Source organism: Macrobrachium nipponense, chromosome 1, assembly GCF_015104395.2.
Source record: "Macrobrachium nipponense isolate FS-2020 chromosome 1, ASM1510439v2, whole genome shotgun sequence".
Lineage (NCBI taxonomy): Eukaryota > Metazoa > Arthropoda > Malacostraca > Decapoda > Palaemonidae > Macrobrachium > Macrobrachium nipponense.
In genome coordinates, this window is record NC_087200.1 from 107,470,979 (window position 1) to 107,489,802 (window position 18,824).

An 18,824-nucleotide genomic window follows, 5' to 3' on the forward strand; every position below is an offset into this window, starting at 1 on the left:
CATTACACACCATCCTATGGTATTGAACGGGGATGGATGTTTAGTCTCTTTTCCTCTTTTTTCAAACTCTTAGGAAATGTAATAAGATGATTTATGACGGCACAGGGAGCGACAATGACGCTGATCGCCCCATGTCGGCCTTCAAGATCCTGGATTCTCAGAGGTCAAGTCCTTCCTAGTTCACTTTCCAAGAACCTTTTCCGAGAGAGTCGGTCTACTCTAACAGCCTCACTTCGAAAGGTACCTATAAACCTCTCCACGCTGAGTCTGACTACGTTCAGACTACGAGACGTTGTCAGGAATAAGATTACCGTCTTCCCTTTCTGTCTGAAGAATGGGATAAGCTGGCAGTCACAACTATTAAAGAATACGCAAATATGTTGTTGACGGCCTTTGGGCCCAGAGTTTTGCAACTGTCAAATAGCAAAGCCCTTCACGATCTTTGAGGTCTGTGGAATCTCGAAACTAGCTCACCATCTACTTTTTGTCTCACCTGTTTTCTCGGAGTCAGATACTCATGAGAGATCAGGCGACATTTAGTAGCCCTGAGTTTCTTGTTGATGAAGTCGGTTGCGTTGATACACCCCCGATGAACGTGTAACATGAGACCAGGTTGGACTGTCAGGCATTCGTCCTTCGGGACTGAACGCCTTTTTGCTCCGCGCTCCTTTCTCTGGCACCAGAAAGCTCGAGTCAGGAGTTGGCTCATGATTTGATTCGCTGACGACGTTGGGTTGCGTTGATACATCCCCAAGGTTTTGCTTAGCTTGAATCGCCCAGGCAGTCCAGACACTCATCCTTCAGCGAAGAATAGTGCCTTATAGTCTTCAGAGTACAGCCTTGCTGTCCTTGATTCGTCTGACTGGTCACCTGGTCGGTCACCTGACTTTAGCACAGACGGACTGACTGTGCATGTCCAGATCGAAGCTTTCAAATGGAACTTAGATGTAGTCTGAAATTCTTGATGTCAAAGCATTTCGAACCTCTCCTTTCTGTTAACTTATTGCACGTGACCAGAAAGGCCTATTTTCTAACCACTCTAGATACAACAAAGAGGGTTAGTGAGGTTATAAGCCATCGTCAAACGTTTTGGCTTTAGAGAACACAATGCGGTGTTGTTCTCAAACAAACCTTCCGTTGTGGCCTAAGAATGGAAACCCGTCTAGTCCTTGGGCCAGGAGCTTGGAATCAAGGGATGGCACAAGTTATTGGGCAAGAGCCAGAGAGAGTCCTGTGCCCTGTCGGGTCTCTTAAGTTTTATCTACATAAAACTAAAGAAAGTCGAAGTCCTTTCCCTCTGACAATCTGCAGTGTTCCAAAAAAGGCCAGACTTGCCCATATCAAAGAACACCCTGGCTTTATTGTTAAGGAGTTCTTTCAAAAAAGGCTCTTTCATTGTGTTTGAACAAAGATTGGAAATCTTTTGATCTGAATTCTCACGAGGTGAGGGCGCGGCCTCGGAAGCATTTCAACAGAGCATGGCACTCAGTAACATCCTGAGTCCCCACGTTTTAGTGAAGCAACTCTGTGTTCGCTTCACACTCCCTGCGGGATGTGAAGACGGCATATGAGATCTGCTGCTCGCTAGGGCCATACGTGTCTGCAGACACAATCTTGGGGGCAAGAGTAACCACAATCATCCTTCCTATAGAAAAATGGTTAGGAAGAGCTCTTAATTTAGTTGTTGAGTCGCCGCCAGTGGCGACTTCTTAACTCTTAAGCCTTAGTTAAAAACACCTTAACTTTGGCTAGGTTGGTCAGGTGGTGATATATATATATATATATATATATATATATATAATATATATATATATATATATATATCAGGAACCGATATATATATATATATATATATATATATATATATATATATATATATATATATCAGGTATCAGGAACCATTCCCATTTTCTATTCCATATTTTTATTCCCACTGTCCCCTGAGGGGAGGTGGGTGGGTACTTTATTATATATATCTGCCAGGTAAGTATGAACAAACTTTATTGTATTATAACAATATCATTTTGTTCATGAAACTTACCTGTCAGAGATATATATAGCTGAATCCCACCGTTGGAGTTGGGAAGGGACAGAATAGAAGGATTTTGGGAAACAAATGCATGCAGATGATATACATCTTGGTTCCACCTGTTAGCATGCTGCTTCGTGATTACTGTCACCCAAGTCTTGCTTCTGCTTTACTAGAGTTGCCAGCGAGGTAGAGACCCTATATAGCTGGTGCACTCCAGATGATCTGTCAACACGGGGGCGTGACCACAATGTGACTAGACCATATTGACCATACCATGAGGGCTAAGAAGTAAAATTATATATATATATATATATATATATATATATAATATATATATATATATGTGTGTGTGTGTGTGTGTGTGACTAGACCATATTGACCATACCATGGGGGCTAAGAAGTAAAATATATTAGTATATATATATATGATTATATATATCTATATATATATATTATATATATATATATATATTATATATATCTAGATTACTTCTTAGCCCTCATGGTATGTCCAATATGGTATAGTCACATTGTTTGGTCACGCCCCCCCGTTGACAGATCATCTGGAGTGCACCAACTATATAGGTCTCTACCTCGATGGCAACTCTAGTAAAGCAGAAGCAGACTTGGTGACAGTAATCACGAAGTCAGCCTATGCTAACAGGTGGAACCAAGATGTATATCATCTGCATGCATTTGTTTCCCAAATCCTTCTATTCTGTCCCTTCCCACCTCCAACGGTGGGATTCAGCTATATATATATCTGACAGGTAAGTTTCATGAACAAAATGATATTGTTATAATACAATAAAGTTTGTTCATACTTACCTGGCAGATATATATAATAAAGTACCCACCCACCTCCCCTCAGGGGACGTGGGAATAAAAATATGAATAGAAAATGGGAATGGTTCCTGATACCCGCTCCCAGCGGCAGGAATGGGTACTAACCACCTGACCGACCACTGCGTTTGTGCCGGAAGTTTTTGAATTCTGTCGGACTTCAGAAAATACAGCTATATATATAGCTGCCAGGTAAGTAGAACAAACTTTATTGTATTATAACAATATCATTTTCCTAACTATACAAACCTGAGGTCCTTTACACATACGGCCGTATCCAGAAATCATACGGATCGCATTTGTCAATACGAAGGCGATCGCGGTAGTATGGTCTCAAACGAAGGGTTGTCGTGGTATCCAGAAATCGTACGACGGCCGAACTCCCATCGCATTGCCTCGCTGGTTAAACAGTCCTTACCAACATATGCGATTACTGGGAATGAAATGACTAGAATCGATGATTACAAGGCTGTATCAGTATCATAGACAATTTCTTTTATATTATCATAATGCTAAATTAAAATGGCTTTATGTCTTTATTATTTATTATAAAAAGATACTACACCATATCCCGTAGTATTATTTGGTATATTTTGTATACTTGATATTGGCTGTCCTGATTTGGCGCGGAAATCTGAACAAACAGTTACCGCAAGCAATCTACGCAACTCACCAAGATACGAAGATACCGGAATATGGAGCGTGCACCCCCAGTAGCTGATTCTCAGCGTTTAATGCTGCTTAATTTGATAAAGGAACATGAGAGTGTTATCAACGACCGATCGACGGGAAGTAGAACTTTGGAAAGGAAACGTCAGGCATGGCAAGAAATTACATTGAAGTTCAAAGCAGGTCAAGCGCTGTTTCGACCACGTAAAACGCAAGTAAGGATGCATTTTTGTTTTGCAATTGTACTAGTCAGAGCAAATTTAGGCCGCTGGGGGCAAAATGGTTTGTAAACTGTTAGTTAGTTAAAAGATAATTATGCTATGAAAGGCCTAGGCCAGTGCTGCTTGTTCAATTGTTAGCACTACTCACATCAGGCTAGCCTAGCGTAGCTAATCCAAGGGAACACCATTTTATCATCTAAAGTTATTATATTATATAAATATATTATCTTCAAATAAATAGAATGGAGCATAGTAGAATAGGTTGGGTAAGGCTATGCTAACCAAATCATAGGGGTGTGAGGGTGCTCTAGGAAAGGTTAGGTTAAGTAATGGTTACCTAGCTTATTACAAAAGCAGTTGGTGTATCAGGCATTAGGTTTGTATAATTTGATATGGATTTTTAATGTCTATCATAGGAAATTTGGGTAATATTCTAATTTAGGTTTAGAATACCTATGTGGAGGATCTTACAATTTCCTGGTGGATAGAAGGGCTAGAGCACACAACAGTTTATCGTATTTTTAAGGTGTGGATTTGCAAATAAATTAAACATTCATTGGCTTACAGCCAGTTTATTACTGTAAAAATGATGGTAAAACTTTGGCTATTTTTCTTATGGGTAGCTATATGAGATTTTCCGAAGTATGAATACTTTTTTCGAACTAGGATATTGGTACGGCAGCCGTACCCCGATCTCGGTAGATATTGGTACGGCAGTGAATTGCGCATGCGCGAACCCTTGTTTATCGCCTCACGCATATCCAAAGACTATATACTGAAGTATATAGTCTTTGGGCATATCAGTGACAGCAAGAAAAATGGTGACGGAACAGCATGAACCATGGAATAATACATTAGTTTTTGCCGAAAAACAGATGTTTTCAGGCTTTAACGAGCTGAAGAAAGAAACCATAGACATCTATGAAGACTCAAGCTTTCAAAAATTGGGTAATTCATGGTATATGTAGGTCACGAACGATCGAATCGGCCCTGAAAAGAATTCCGAAGAGGAGAGTCAAAGAGGATTATACATAAATATATACACTACCATCGTATCTTTGGTGACTTTCACGGCCCTTTATTCTGCCCGACATCGGCAGTTGCAAGGGCCGTTATACACTTTACAATATTCTTTTAATTTCACTTCATTGGGTATATTGCAGCTGTCGGAGAAGACGATAGAAAAATTTTACCAGGTAGTGGAAAAGGCAAAAGTTAAACCAAATTTTTCAGCATTATTCCATTAAAATCGGGATAGTGTGGTTTTTTGTAGTACAAAAAAGCGGGACAAAATTCACAAAAGCCAACAAACAAACAAAAAAAACAAAAAAAAAAAGGGGGGGGAGGGACATTTTGCTAACTGAAAAAGGGGGAAGGGGAAAGATGTTCAAAAAAGTGTGACTTTCCCACTAAAAGCCGAACTCTGGTTTTACATAATACAGTATGATTAGCAAACTGGTAAACGGATACAGCTAACTGCCTATATCTACAGCAAGTCAAGAGCGCAAATACGGCACCAATGACAGGAATGCCGTACCCTCACCGCACTATATTATTTGTACGGCAGGAAGTCTGAAATTGACGCATGCGCAATTCACTGCCGTACCAATATCTACCACGATCGGGATACGGCTGCCGTACCTATATCCTGTGCCTACTTTTTTACCCTAACGTGCGAAACCAGCTTGCAAACTGGTCCCAGTTATTGTTTTTAAAAGATTAAGCCAACATTTGAGATCTTGGCTCTTGTCTGCAGGTGGTCAAATGATTTGGAGTAGGCAACACCTGAAATAGGCTAGGCCTTTTTTTTTTTTTTTCCCCCCCCCCCCTTTTTTTTTTTTTTTTTTAATTGAGTTCACATGTAGGCTAGCATGTCTGGAGCCTGAAGACTGCACAATGCCTACCAGTCTTGGCTATGACAGACTGTTGCAGCTATGTGAACTGCTCAGGCTAGGCTACATTAACTCAAGTGGTATTAGGGGAAAAAACCGAGTGGACTAGGTGATCCACTCTTGCCCGCTTGTTGATCCACTCTCCGAAAAAGTACTTTTGCTTACTTCGAAAGGAGAGTAGAGGTCTTGAGGTGTTGCTCCCACCACCGATGACTCATGACTGGTGCCCATCTCCAGTGTCAGGACGTGTTAACGTACTTTTTCAGAGGGTGGATCAACAAGCGGGCAAGACTGGATCAGCTAGGCCACTTGGTTGTTTCCCTTATTATGCTTTATAATGTGCAGCCCACATTTCCAGCTACATAAAGGTCACATTATTTTCTTAAGTGCTCATTAATACTTGTGTAAATGCTCAAATGACTTTTCTTTTGAATTCAATCATGCGACAGACGTTTTAACTCATTATTCTGGAGGTGGAAGAGAAGTACACAGGATGGTAGGCTTTTTGTTATATTTTTAAATTTCATTACAATCTATTTTTAAAGTCAGTTGTTAGAATATATAGAAAACAATGGGAAAACATATTTTTATTCTAATATATATTTTTTTTACTAGAGTGAAGTAGGAAGATGCTGCTGTCAAGAAAACGCTATGCAGAACTGGTGGTGGTCCTCCACCAGATCTTCGAAACCACTCAGAAGAGTTTGTGATAGCTGCATCGCTGATGACAGAAGAATTGGTCATGGATAAAGACGTTTTTGAAACATTTCATCCAGTTGATGAAACAGGAGAGCCCATACATGATGTTAAAATAAGTAAGTACTCTGATGTTTTCAAGAATGAAATTTATAAAATAGTGAACCTTCAACTTTTTTATGGCCATTACTCTCTACCCCTGTCTGGAAAGTTTGTAGTGGCTTGAGGGAAAGCAAAATGGTTATGTTTTTATTAATGATGACTGGGTTTAAGATAACATTTCAATGCTGTATGACCCTAAAGGTTCCAGCACTTGTATACTCAGTTTAGAAGTACTGCAGAAGAGATTTACATCTAAGGCGCTGTAGATCAATTATTTATTTTACCTAATATTTTCAGGTATTACAGAGACACTGCCTTCAACCTCAGCACTATTTTCAGGTATTACGGAGCCACTGCCTTCAACCTCTCATTTGCCTTCAACCTCAGCACAATCAGAAAGTGGTGTTTCGTCTAATCATGAATCAAGATCCACATTCCTTAATCGGTCAGCTACATCATCACCGTCTTCAATGGAACACTTAATTTTTAAACCCATAGTTCCCCATGAAACTTCCTGTCCTTCAACGCCTATTGTAACTCTAGGCAGAACTTCACCAAAATTGTGCAACACATCACGGGATGTATCTCCAATACCTTGGTCTTCTCACACAGAGGAAGCACATTCTTCACCCAAAAATTGAAGTTAGACGATGCATACATCAAGTGTAGGGAAAGACAAGAGGAACTGCATCATCTTAGAATGGAAAATGAAAAGGAGCAACATATAATGGCCAAAAAAGAGCATAAACTAAAGGTGAAATTAATTAACAATATGAATGAATTTGTGGATGAAATGCACTCATCAGCAATGACTGTGTTTGCTAACTTGAATGCTTTCCTTGACAGTGCAAAATCTGCCTATGAAGCAATGCGCAACTCATATGAATAAAGTAGGTATTGGTTGTTGGTTGGTTTATGGAATTTAGCCTTATTGCTAGGGTTACAGTAGGTGTTATTTCCATAGATCAAGTTGTTTTTGCTTTTAGGAGCGATAGGTGTGTTTGTTAAATGAAGGTTTCATCATATGGTCAGCAATTAACTTTATCATTTCTGTAATGCTGAATGGCCATAGTTGCCCCATTGATTGGCATTATGCCTAAATTCCATAAACCAAACCAACCCCATTTCATATTTTTCTTTGCTGTGATGTAGTGTAGTATATTATTTTATTTTATACCTATGGTATATGAAGGTGCTCTCATGAATCAGGTGTTCCTATTTGTAAGTTAGTTAATTGATACCAAACAGTACAATGTATACTTCCAAAATATTCATTTCTTAGTTTGTATGCTATGTCCCATTTGCATTGTGATATTAGGTATTATATAATAGTGCTTTAATGAATCTGATGTTAAGTGAAATTAGGTATCGAGTATCATATATGTCCATTTGCATCTTGATATTAAGTATTATATTTTTTTGATGATCGATGTTTCAGTTAAATTAGGTATCGAGTATCATACATTACAAGGTTTTACTTCACAAATTATATTTTCAAAATTGGTAGCCTATGCTGTGATAGGGATAATATGTACTAACAGGATAATTTATCAATTAATTAGTGTAGAAATTATTAGGGCTAGTATAATATTTTATTGTCAATCTTATTACTTTTGCCATATTTTTATGGTATACTTACTTAAAGATTGCCCCCGCCTTCTGCAGGACTGGCTCTTGCGTTGGCAGCCCGTTATGATATAAACCAATGTTTCTGAATAATGTATATTAGACATCATAAGCAAAGGTCTAAATAATGCTGTTATGATTTGACCTGAACCACAGGTCCAGATAGCTATGATTCAACCTGAATCACAAGTTTTATTCAAATTTATTTTATCACCATTTTCATCTTGCAAGTTAATCTAGAATGAATTACCTCTTTTTAACCATAGATTGCTTTTGCCATTGAATATTTTTTTCAGGATGAACCAGAAAATAAAATAAAATAAATCCATTATTTGTACCTTTTTAAAGGCAATCATGCAAGTTATATTTTCATATTTCATTAAGTCAATAAGAAGTGTATTTTCATTTTCTTGGTATCGTGTTCAATTTACCTGGCACATACAGCTGTTAGCTCTGACAAAAGCATTCTCGGGTTAATGTGTTGTCACTTTATTCAATTCAAAATTTAAAATGGTTCTTAAATAATGCAAGTAATAAGATTATAGATTTATTATTAAAGTGCAAATTACCAGAACCGGGGGTTCCTTGCACTACTTTAAACCTAATTAACAGAAAATAAATACATAATCTATTTAAACTTAAAAAAAACTGTCAACAATGTGGGCCCTACGTTGAGCTCCTTGGATATTGTCAGCTCTTTGAATGATACCCACATCAGGTTCACCAGGATCATCCAATTCAAGAGTTTCTTCATCCTGTAGAGGTATTCTGTTTGTTATTGCACAATTATGAAGGACTGCACAAGCAATTATTATGTTCTTAGTATTATTCAACTTTGTTCTGACCGGTATTGATAACACTGCAAACCTTTTTTTAAGCAGTCCTATGGCGCGCTCTATAAGATTGCGAGTTCTGATGTGCGCAACATTATAATGTCTTTATGTGTATTGGGAGCAAGAAATGGTGTCATTATATAAGGACGGCATGGATAACCACTGTCCCCCAACAAAAAACCTCTGTACATACCAGACTCTAGGCTCTGTGCTAGTCTTGAAGAAGAAAATATTCTGGAGTCATGAGCACTGCCTGGCCAATTTACAATTACATTAGTGAACCTCAAAGAAGCATCGCATACAACCATGACATTTATAGACATTTTTTTTTTTTTTTCTGCACCTGTACAATTCTGCATTAGGACCTCCAGGACTCTTTATAGGTATATGTGTACCATCTACACAGCCTATCACACCAGGCATTCCAGCTATTTGTGAAAACTCCATCATCATTTTGTTCTCATCCTGTGGAGTTGGGAATTTGATAAATTCTTGTGCAAGGGTGGCAACAGCAGCGCAAACATCCTTAAGGCACCTCGACACACTACTCTGGGCCATATCTGAACAATCTCCCAACGTCAACTGAAAATTTCCAGTAGCCATGTACCTTAAGGTTACCAAAAATTGATTGCATGGAGAAATTCGTTGTCCTGGTAAAGAAATAAAAGAAAAACTCAACTGTAATGTACTGCATCATTATTACTGCCATCAACCAAACTTTTCATAACTAAAGTAGCAAAGTATATGTCTGAACACAACAGGAAGGAAAACAGTTCAAGCTGGAAAAAGGAAATTAGTTTGTTAAAATTCATAAAAGATTGAATTGGAGTAATATGATAAAAATTGAAACAAAAACTGTCCAGGAAAACACTATTATTATTATTATTAGTAATAGCATTATCATTACTAGCTAGACTGTCACCCCGATTAGATAGCAAGTAGCTATAAACCCAAGGGTACCAATAGGGAAAGCAGCCCAGGGAAAAGTGAGGATTTCGTATGATAAAAATAAAAAGAAAAAAAAAAACAATAGAAAATCAATACTAGATACTAAAGTCCTGTGATTACTTGCATAGATGAGACAGGAAGAATGCTGAAAATGCAAGACCTATTTAGAGGAGGGAGGTTTAAAAAGGCAGTAGAAGAGTGAACTTTGAAAAGGCAGCTGAAGTGGAAGGCATAAATGAGGAAATGCTGAAATTCTGAAGGGAAATAGTAATATAGCCTAGATGCACCTAATCCGCAATTTAGCATGAAGGCAAAGTAAGGTAATCTAACATAAGCATTCTGTGGGGGAGGGGGGAGGCTTAGGGACCAGTAACTGGTGCCTGATTCATAGAGTTGCTGTCAGATCTAACTTCAAGCATCAGCTGCTGGTGCAGATAGTTTTTCTAGGCCCTTTTATTTTTTACTTTTCCTCTTTCTGGAGTTCATTTTGACCTTGTGCTTCCTTATTCTTATGCTTATTAATTTTTCTGGTGTTAAATGTCAACTGGTTTTCTGTGCTTGGCTTTTGACAAAAATTTCATATCGAACATACATTAAAAGATGAAATGGAAATTTGAATGTTTTCCCTACATTTAAAAAAAAAGTAAGGAAAAGTGGAATAAATAGTGTTTCTAATGTTCAATACATACATAATATATACAGAAGTGCCTTGGATATACCAACCTCTTTGGTCCAGTGAATTAGGTAACTGAGGTTCTATCTTAACAATTCAGTGAACAGTTCCTTTGAAAGTCTGTATCGCTGTTGAAACTCCTTTTCTGAATAATACAGAAGAGGATCTATTCGTTTTTTGCGTTGCCGCCTCTGCCTGTTGATCATTTCTTCTATTTCAAGCAAATCTTCCAAATATTCATCCATTCTGAAACCAAACTGCAATGTGAGTTTGTGGCTGACCCACAATTTGGATATTTTCTGGCAGGCTGCATGAGATTTTGGCTATAAGCCAAGCAACAAAGGGAAGAATAAAACACATAGAATAAGAATGTGAAAAGCACAGCCAAAACAGATAACAACAGTGGTGTAACTAGAGGGGGGGCAACTGACCCCCTTTGGCTACCTTTGCCCCCCCCACCCCCACTGGAGATCAAGTATAAAAAAAAATTAAAAGAAATGGTAAAATAGAACAATAACATTTTACCCTAAAAATCTCAAGCTCTTTTAATCAACTGTAACTACATATCATTTATTATTCTTTTATATCTAATGACAGTAAAATGAAAAGGCCCATAACATAGTAATGGATAAAGTGATTGCCCCACCCTCACCAGAAGCCTTGCTCCCAGCTGGTCCCCCTCTTGACAAATGTCTGGATACGCCACTGTACAAGAAAGAGAAAGGAAGTAAGAAGGAAAAAACAAAGGGAAAAAAAGGGATTAATAAAATTTGTTGAACCAGCAGCTGACTCACGAGACCAGAACAACATACTGGAATCAGGCGCCAGCTACTGGTCCCTAATCATCCCCACCTCTTGAAGGAGTTAAGGAATGGGGAGGGTGACAATAAACTGAAGCAATTTTATAACTATAATCATAAGAATATAAATTGTGTAAATTTTTATAATTTTGCACATCTCATCTTAACAAGAGAAAAATAAAAATTTCAATAACTTTTTTTATGTGTTTTCAATGCTGTTGATCTTAAAACTTCACAGAAATAGTGGGCAATGAGCTCTAAGCCATGAGATATACCTTTGGCCTTCCCCCCAAAAATAAAGAATTCTAAATTAGCCTGTCAAGAAAATGCATTTCCACATCCTCCAAATTAGCTTTATGTAAAAAAAAAAAAAAAAAAATTGTAACAGCCTTCATTGTACTGGTTGTTTGTACAGTATTTCTCAAGTATGCCTATCACTAAAATTACATCACCCAATAATATAGGTCTCTGCAAAATGAATCATCCTCCACATGACATATTTTTATATTCAATAGGCTAGGGAATGGCAATTGGTAAAATTCTAGTTTACTTACAGATGCATGTTTAAGTCAGTTGGGGGTCCAGGGGGGTAAAGCCCAGGGTAGGAAAGGAACACAGCACTCTAAGATGGGTTTGGTATCTAGCTGTTAACCTACAGGAAATACTGGAAATTCCTTAATTAATTTATCAATTCCGTAACTTAACTAGAATTTTATATTGCCTTGTCAGAAATCAGTAATTTGGCTTGTACCTACGCAATTTACTGTGAAAGCCATCGGCAATCCATCCCTAATGGTAGTAGCTTCTTACTTTTTTAAAAGGCTTGGGCAATCTCATTTTAGTATCACATGCAACCTAGCCTAGTCACTTACACTGCACCATACTTTCTAATTTATTAAAAACAGCCTACGCGGAATTTCACGCTTGCATCACCAGCCTACTTGTGAGCTTCAAGTGGCTGCCCTGATTTTAACTTTCTTGGCCAATATAACATTAACACATTAAGCATACCAATTAAAAACTTCATTTTGTATTGAAAAGGAAACTCTAAACACGTCAACAAAGCCTACTTATAAGAAGTAGAATTCCAACACGGGTGACTGACTGCTTGTTTATGTTACGATGAGCTCGAACTCATCTGTTGTCGGCAGGCAAAGACTTCTTAAAAGTATACCTTTCAAAACCTTTGTTGTGCTGTTATTCAGGTCTTTTTACCACAAATTGTTTCATATTTTCGATAGACATTGTAGACGAGTCACTTTGGCAAATGTATTTTAATGCAGAGTTGAATTTTACATTCTTTCAATTCTGCCATCGCAAGGGGGTACCCATGCGACGCCTCCCTCACTATCGTTCCAAAATTACATTGTTAAATGCGATGGCCTGCGTATGTTCGTGTGGTTTCTGGATACGGCAAGACCATGACGATCGCATACAAAGAACCGTCGTATGATTTCTGGATACGGCCCATAGTCCCACCTCATGCCACCCCTCACTGTTCCAGGGCCTAAAGCAAAGTGAAACTTCACCTCCCAGTCGGCCAGGACTCCCGACTATCGGACAAGCAGTTAACTACCGAACCTCCTTATTCAAATGCTTGCGACCGGTTCCAGCTGGCACTGATTACATTCCATATGTTAAAGGACCTCAGGTTTGTATAGTTAGGATTAATACAATTTACGACAAATTGTGATATTTTGGAGGACAAACAGTTTATCAGTTTAACATATTTATTAATATAGTATATGGCCCCAAGGACTTTCATAATGTTCATTGAATATTTTATGAATGAAGGAAGAGTTCCATGAAAAGATAGTGAAGTTAGTAATAATTTGCTTTCGTTTCAAAGTTGACGCATACAGGCCTAATATTTTTCTACTTCATTAAAAGGGTTAATACCGATTTGTTTTTGTTCAAAGATTTAATTTCTTATGACATGTTACAATGAATGAAAATCCTTAGTTTACTACTGTCTTCCTGTGTTTCATAATTGTGTTGATTAGTCTAATTTCATTTCAAAGCGAACTTCTGTGAGGTGTAAGCAGTGAAAGAACATACATAGTCCAATTCTGTTTGATTTTGTTTTGTCAGAAAGTAGAATATTATTTTGCTCTCATTTTGAAACCTAATTACATACATGGTGCATAATCATGAATAGATGCATATACAGTACGTCTATTCTTGTTTTACATTATTTTGCCATAATAAATATTTATTCTCATTGAAAAGCTGTCTTGTATATATGGTTTATAACCACAAATAAACATACATAGGCTTAACATGTTGCAATAGCCTTTGGATTTATTTTCCAAAGCAAAGTCTCATTTATATAGAAGGTTTCGATGAAATCTACAAGACATTCAAGAATAATGATGTCACTTTCAGCCTTCATTAAGTATACACTACTATTTTTCCCGTGGAAAAATAGCAAAATTATAAATATATTCTGACTTCTGTACCTATTATTGAAAACAAGTAAATCCTAAATATCAATTTAGGTATAGGGGGAACAACCGACTGGACTAGCTGATCCAGTTTTGGCCACGTGGATTCACACACATTATTAATTCAAAATAATAAAAGAAAGATCCCACTGGGTGGGAAATTCCTGATTAACAGCTAGTCAGCAAGATCTCACAAATATAATTATGTCTTCATTGGAAGACGGCCGAAAGCAAAGTGAAGTAGCTCTTTAACCCAAAACTGAGCAGTCGAGAGAAATTCCTCCCTAGCACAACCTTCTCCACTTTCTTGTGGAGAGATGCCTTCAATCACTAGGCTCTTTAGTTCTTCATGTATAGGTTTGATGCAGTATCTCTTACGAGAGATCTTTTTTGCAAAATAGACTCGCATGTAAGGCTATTACTTTGGTGGATCTTCATCAGCCGCATACAAGGTGAGACATCTGCTGCTGATTGGTAACATCAAAAGGGTTCCTCTCCACTCAGAGTTCCTGTTTGGTAGACAAGATTTTCTGAATGTTTTCCAAAACAGAGGAAGTTCCTTCTGTTGATACTGGTGAGGTGTTTAGTTCGTCTGAAGGATGCAGTCCTCTCTTCACCCACAGATCCCTCGGTGTGGTTCAAGAGCTTGGAGCAGTTTTGTTCACCTTGGAAGCTCAGACCTCCTACTTGGGACCTTACTCTAGCAATGGGTATTTCACCTTACTCTGGTTCTGAGTTTTCTCTCTCAACCTCCTTCGAGCTCATGAGTCAATTATCTCCCAGGAAACTGACTTTGTAAGCAGTTTTCCTTTTGACCTAGGCTTCCTTGGAAGAGCTGGAAAGCTTCAGGGACCCCTCAAGCACTGTGTAGTTATCTGAATGCCTAGTCTCCTAGAGGTTAGGTGTTGTAGACCATGTTAACACAAGCCAGGTTAAGAAAGAGGTGCCCTAGTACACCCTTTCAATTATCTACACAAGGTGTTTAGACAACCCGACTCCTTATCGTCGTTCTCCCACCAAATGGGTGCAGCCGAAGCGCTTGACACCAGAGGAATACATTCCTCCCAGGCGTTTTAAAGTGCTTATCTGTTTATAGGTTTTGAATGCTGGTTCATGACTGCCTCAGACCACTTTCACTTTCTTCTGCATGAAGGATGGTGCACGCAGATCCTTGTATGTTTTCCTAGGGTCCAGTGGTGACTGTTCAACAATTATGTCTCATCCAGTGCCTATGGCAGGACAGTTTTCATCTTGCCTAAGATAATTGTGTGGGGTAGGGAATGAGGGAGTTAATTGCCCTCTTTTCTTTTCCTTTTCTCCTTTCTTCATTCCTCCAGGCAGTTTGAAGAATAGACACATCATATGCTGGAACTGGCTTGATGCAGGTTAGCGTTGCAAACATACTGTTATGGTACTTTTCACTTTTCGTGTTCCATGCAACATGCATATCTGCTTCAGTAGCTAAATCTCCCCTGTCCAGCAAGCAGAGTGAGGAATGGTGGCAGACCCATTTCTTGTGGCCAACATGGTTGTGGTCATGTTTTGTTGTATTTGAACCCAGTGGACTGAGTGTTAGATATCCAAATATCAAACATCTCAAAGGATTAGGTCTTCTTAAGCAATCTCATTTCCAAGATGAATGATTGGGTGTGCCAAACCCCCGTCGCTTCAGGATTCTCATAATTCCTTCCAAGTATAAGTCTACCCTATCGTTAGGACCGAAGGTTTATTCTGCGTATGAACAAACGACAAATTTTTAATCAATTTGTATTTGTTCTTACATGATATACATACCCTCAGTCCTTTACATTAAGAATACTTTACAGTGAAGCTGGAATATGGCCGTTAAATTCTTGGACAAGGTGGTTAGGCAGTACCTACCGTCTGGTAGGTGGGTAGACCAGCCTGCCCCGATGTAACACCCCACTTTGCTTTCGGCTGTCTCCCATTGAAGATGTATGTTTCTGAGCTCTTGCTGACTAGCCCTTAATCACAATCTCCTGGTGGGATCTTTCTTTTATTGTTTTTAATATTTTGAATATACGTACTGTTTGATAATAATTAATTGGCTTTAATAATTAACATACAAACCTACTTCTTGTCATAAGCCTTGTGAGTCGCCTTTCCCCTTTACATGTTAAGGGTCTTTGTCCTTTAATGTCAGGGCGGGTCAGTATATATATATATGACATTTACGCTTGCGCATTGGAGAATTACTCTGAGGTAATTCGGAAGTTTGCCCTTTGGTTTTTCTCCCGGTATTCCCTCTTCTCCTTCACCCTTTTCGGTAGCTTATTGGGCAAAAGGGGAGGGGAGGCAGCAGTGAGGCATGTGGTTTTGCTGTTTGAGGGATCTCCTCTCATTTCAGAGGGCAGTGCCCTTGGATGCAAGAGGAGTATCCTTCTTTTTTAATTTTCTTTTCTTTTACAAGCTAATAGTGAGCAGTAATAGATGACAGCAGTAGATGGTTGAATATCTTTGTGTTGGCTATCCTAACCTCACCATTGTACCTATGACTTGTTAGCATGCTGTGACTGGCCTTCGAGTTTGTGTACTGTTCCCCTGCTAAAAATCATATTAATTTGCCACTGTTATCTGGGAGTTTTGTCAGTGGACAGCGTCTATGCAGCTGCCCTGTGATTATTAACTACTACTGCTGGTGACTGTGCTTTGTCCTATAGAAAAAGTCTTGCGGAAGTTGGCAAAGAAGAAGTTGAGGAGGAAGAAAGCTTGTCAATTGTCATCACTGTCCTCTTTGTCTTGGTCATCATCTTTTTCGACTTCTAAGGTTCCCCTACTTGAGAAGAAGGTAGTTCTCCCCCGCCCAAAGAAGTCTCATCACGGGACTTCTAAGGGTCTGCCTCCTTGAACTGAGGTGGCAGTTGATTCTTCTGTTGGCTCTCCTGTTCCTTTGAGAAGAGGAACCATCATGCTGTCCCCAGGGTCTACCATGTCAGGGAGCCCTAGAAGTGCAAACTTCAGTTTGCACTTCTACTGCTAGTCCTAGAGGTTCTGCCTCCAAGACTAGTTCTGTGTCGGTCGCTCATTCGCAAGCTTCCCAGAGTCCATGCAAATTGCAGATTCATGTGCATCCAGATTCATTAACACCGACTCCGCTCGCCGTCATGACTCGGGCACGGGGCAGAAGACAGGGGTAAGTTGCTCAAGTGACTCACACCCTCCCAGCAATCACTTTTGCAGTGACTGCTTGGTTCCCAGGGTTGACGTGACAGTCTCGCCAGACTGTAAACATGGTGAGAAAGGTAGGAGGTCCCCTGTTCAGTTCTCCCTAGAGGTTTCAACCTCGAAGGGGACTGGGATATGTCGAGAGGACAGTTCCAGCTCTCACCAATCATTTGCACAATCAACTCCACCCAGGCCACGATCACGTTCACGAGACCAACTGGTCTTGGTGGCGGCGAGCATTTGTTACCCTCTTTGGGAAAGTGTTTCTCCAGGGCGAGAATGCTCTCCTAGACTAGTGTCGAAGCTATCACCACAGGTTGATGGCTTCCCACAACTCACTTCTCATGCTAGTTCTGCTAGCAAGGCAAGCGAGAGCGTCCAGTCTTCATCTAGTATTCTCTCTATTTCCTCTGGCTACACCAGGAGGGGTGAGGTGAAATGGAGGGATACTGCAGAGTGCTCTCCACAGGATTCAGTATTGGGAGTCTACATTCCTGGAAGGGTCTTAGGGTCCCTCAGGATGTACGACAACGTGGTTGAAGAAGGATCTTTTGTCAGTGATGGAGACTTCTCACCAGCTCGACACCTGGTGTTTTGATTCTGGAGTTTTGAACACCTGGAGACTGTATTCTCCTGGGCTATTTCTGTATTTTGGGCCGATTCCAATTCACAGTCCACTGTGGGGTCTTGCGTTTTGGGAACCCAGTTATCGGCAGACTTGGTTAATGGCGATCCGGTTTTGTGGTGCTTGTTTAGTGCTATAAAATCAGCCATTTATGGTACCATAATGGGATAGGTTTCAGTTATCAGATAATAGAGTAATGATGCCATAACATGCCTAACATTGGCACCATGAACTGAAACTTGGTGCCATAAGTTGCCAAGTTTTGGTTAATTGTACTTTTCACTTATCTGCACCCCTTCGAGAATTGAACCCCCGCCAATAAATGAGGACTGCCTGTATGTATTCTGTGGAATTGCACTTCTAATCTAGTCTTAAATGCTGACATATAGGACTGGTTTTTATGCCTGTTTCTTCTCAATTTCTACAGGAGTCGAAGAGGGACCCTACCCCAATGATCATTTGACAAATTCAGGAGTCTCACTGAGTGCTTGAATTCTTTGGAATTTCTGGCACTCTCCAAGTGTTCTGATCTTATACGATCTGCAAACATTTAGGCAAGACAATAATTCCTGATAATTGTAATTACAATAATCAGGAGTCTCGCCAAGCGCCTGGATCCCCTGGTTTTGCTGGCGCACTCTGAGTGCTTGGCTTCACTATGTTGCCAAGCAACCCAGGGCGGGGCAAGACGAGGCTCGCCTGATTATTGTCTTAAAAAGTCAGGTTTTTTACCAAATGCGGGAATTCTTACAAATTCTAGCACTTGCCGAATGCTCGATATCACGAGAGTTTGGATAGCAATCTGAGCCTTTACCAGTACAGATGAGTTTGCTCTTCAGGGGTTTATGCATAGCTTGGCATTGCATGCCAACACCGTCTAGGTGAATGGTCAAGTACCATCCTCTTGGCTTGGATTTTAGGGTCTGAACATGTAGGACAGCAGACAGAATTCCTTTTTATTCTGCTTGGAGCTTCAACCTCGAAGAACAGTTAATTGAGAAAAAGTGATCGTTCTTTGCTGATGATTACCACTCGACTCGGCAACAGCCAGCCAGCTCTGCCACCAAGCCAATCTACCGAACGAACTCTCTGCCATGACATGACACCCTCCTTTCCTGTGTTGCAGTGTGTTTCACAACTGTCATCGTCTTTGTTGTCTGATGTCTCCTTACTTCCGTTTGAAGGCTTCCCAGCCTAAGAAGAGGAAGGTAGCTTCCCTGCCCCTGAGGAAGTC

The 18,824-nt window shown here is 39.6% G+C and overlaps 1 long non-coding RNA gene and 1 pseudogene across 2 annotated transcripts; one reads left to right on the forward strand and one right to left on the reverse strand.

The window, feature by feature from the left end:
• The first annotated feature begins 3,541 nt into the window (after positions 1-3,541).
• LOC135220264 (uncharacterized) lies at positions 3,542-7,054 on the forward strand. Of its 2 annotated transcripts, none has more exons than XR_010315626.1 (3): positions 3,542-3,759; positions 6,273-6,472; positions 6,753-7,054. It is a non-coding gene; the product is annotated as an uncharacterized LOC135220264 (long non-coding RNA). The 2 variants fall into 2 exon arrangements; XR_010315627.1 differs by having other exon boundaries at positions 6,795-7,054.
• A 1,561-nt stretch (positions 7,055-8,615) lies between these two features.
• On the reverse strand, positions 8,616-18,140 carry LOC135218901 (putative nuclease HARBI1; annotated as a pseudogene).
• Between the last annotated feature and the right edge of the window lie 684 nt (positions 18,141-18,824).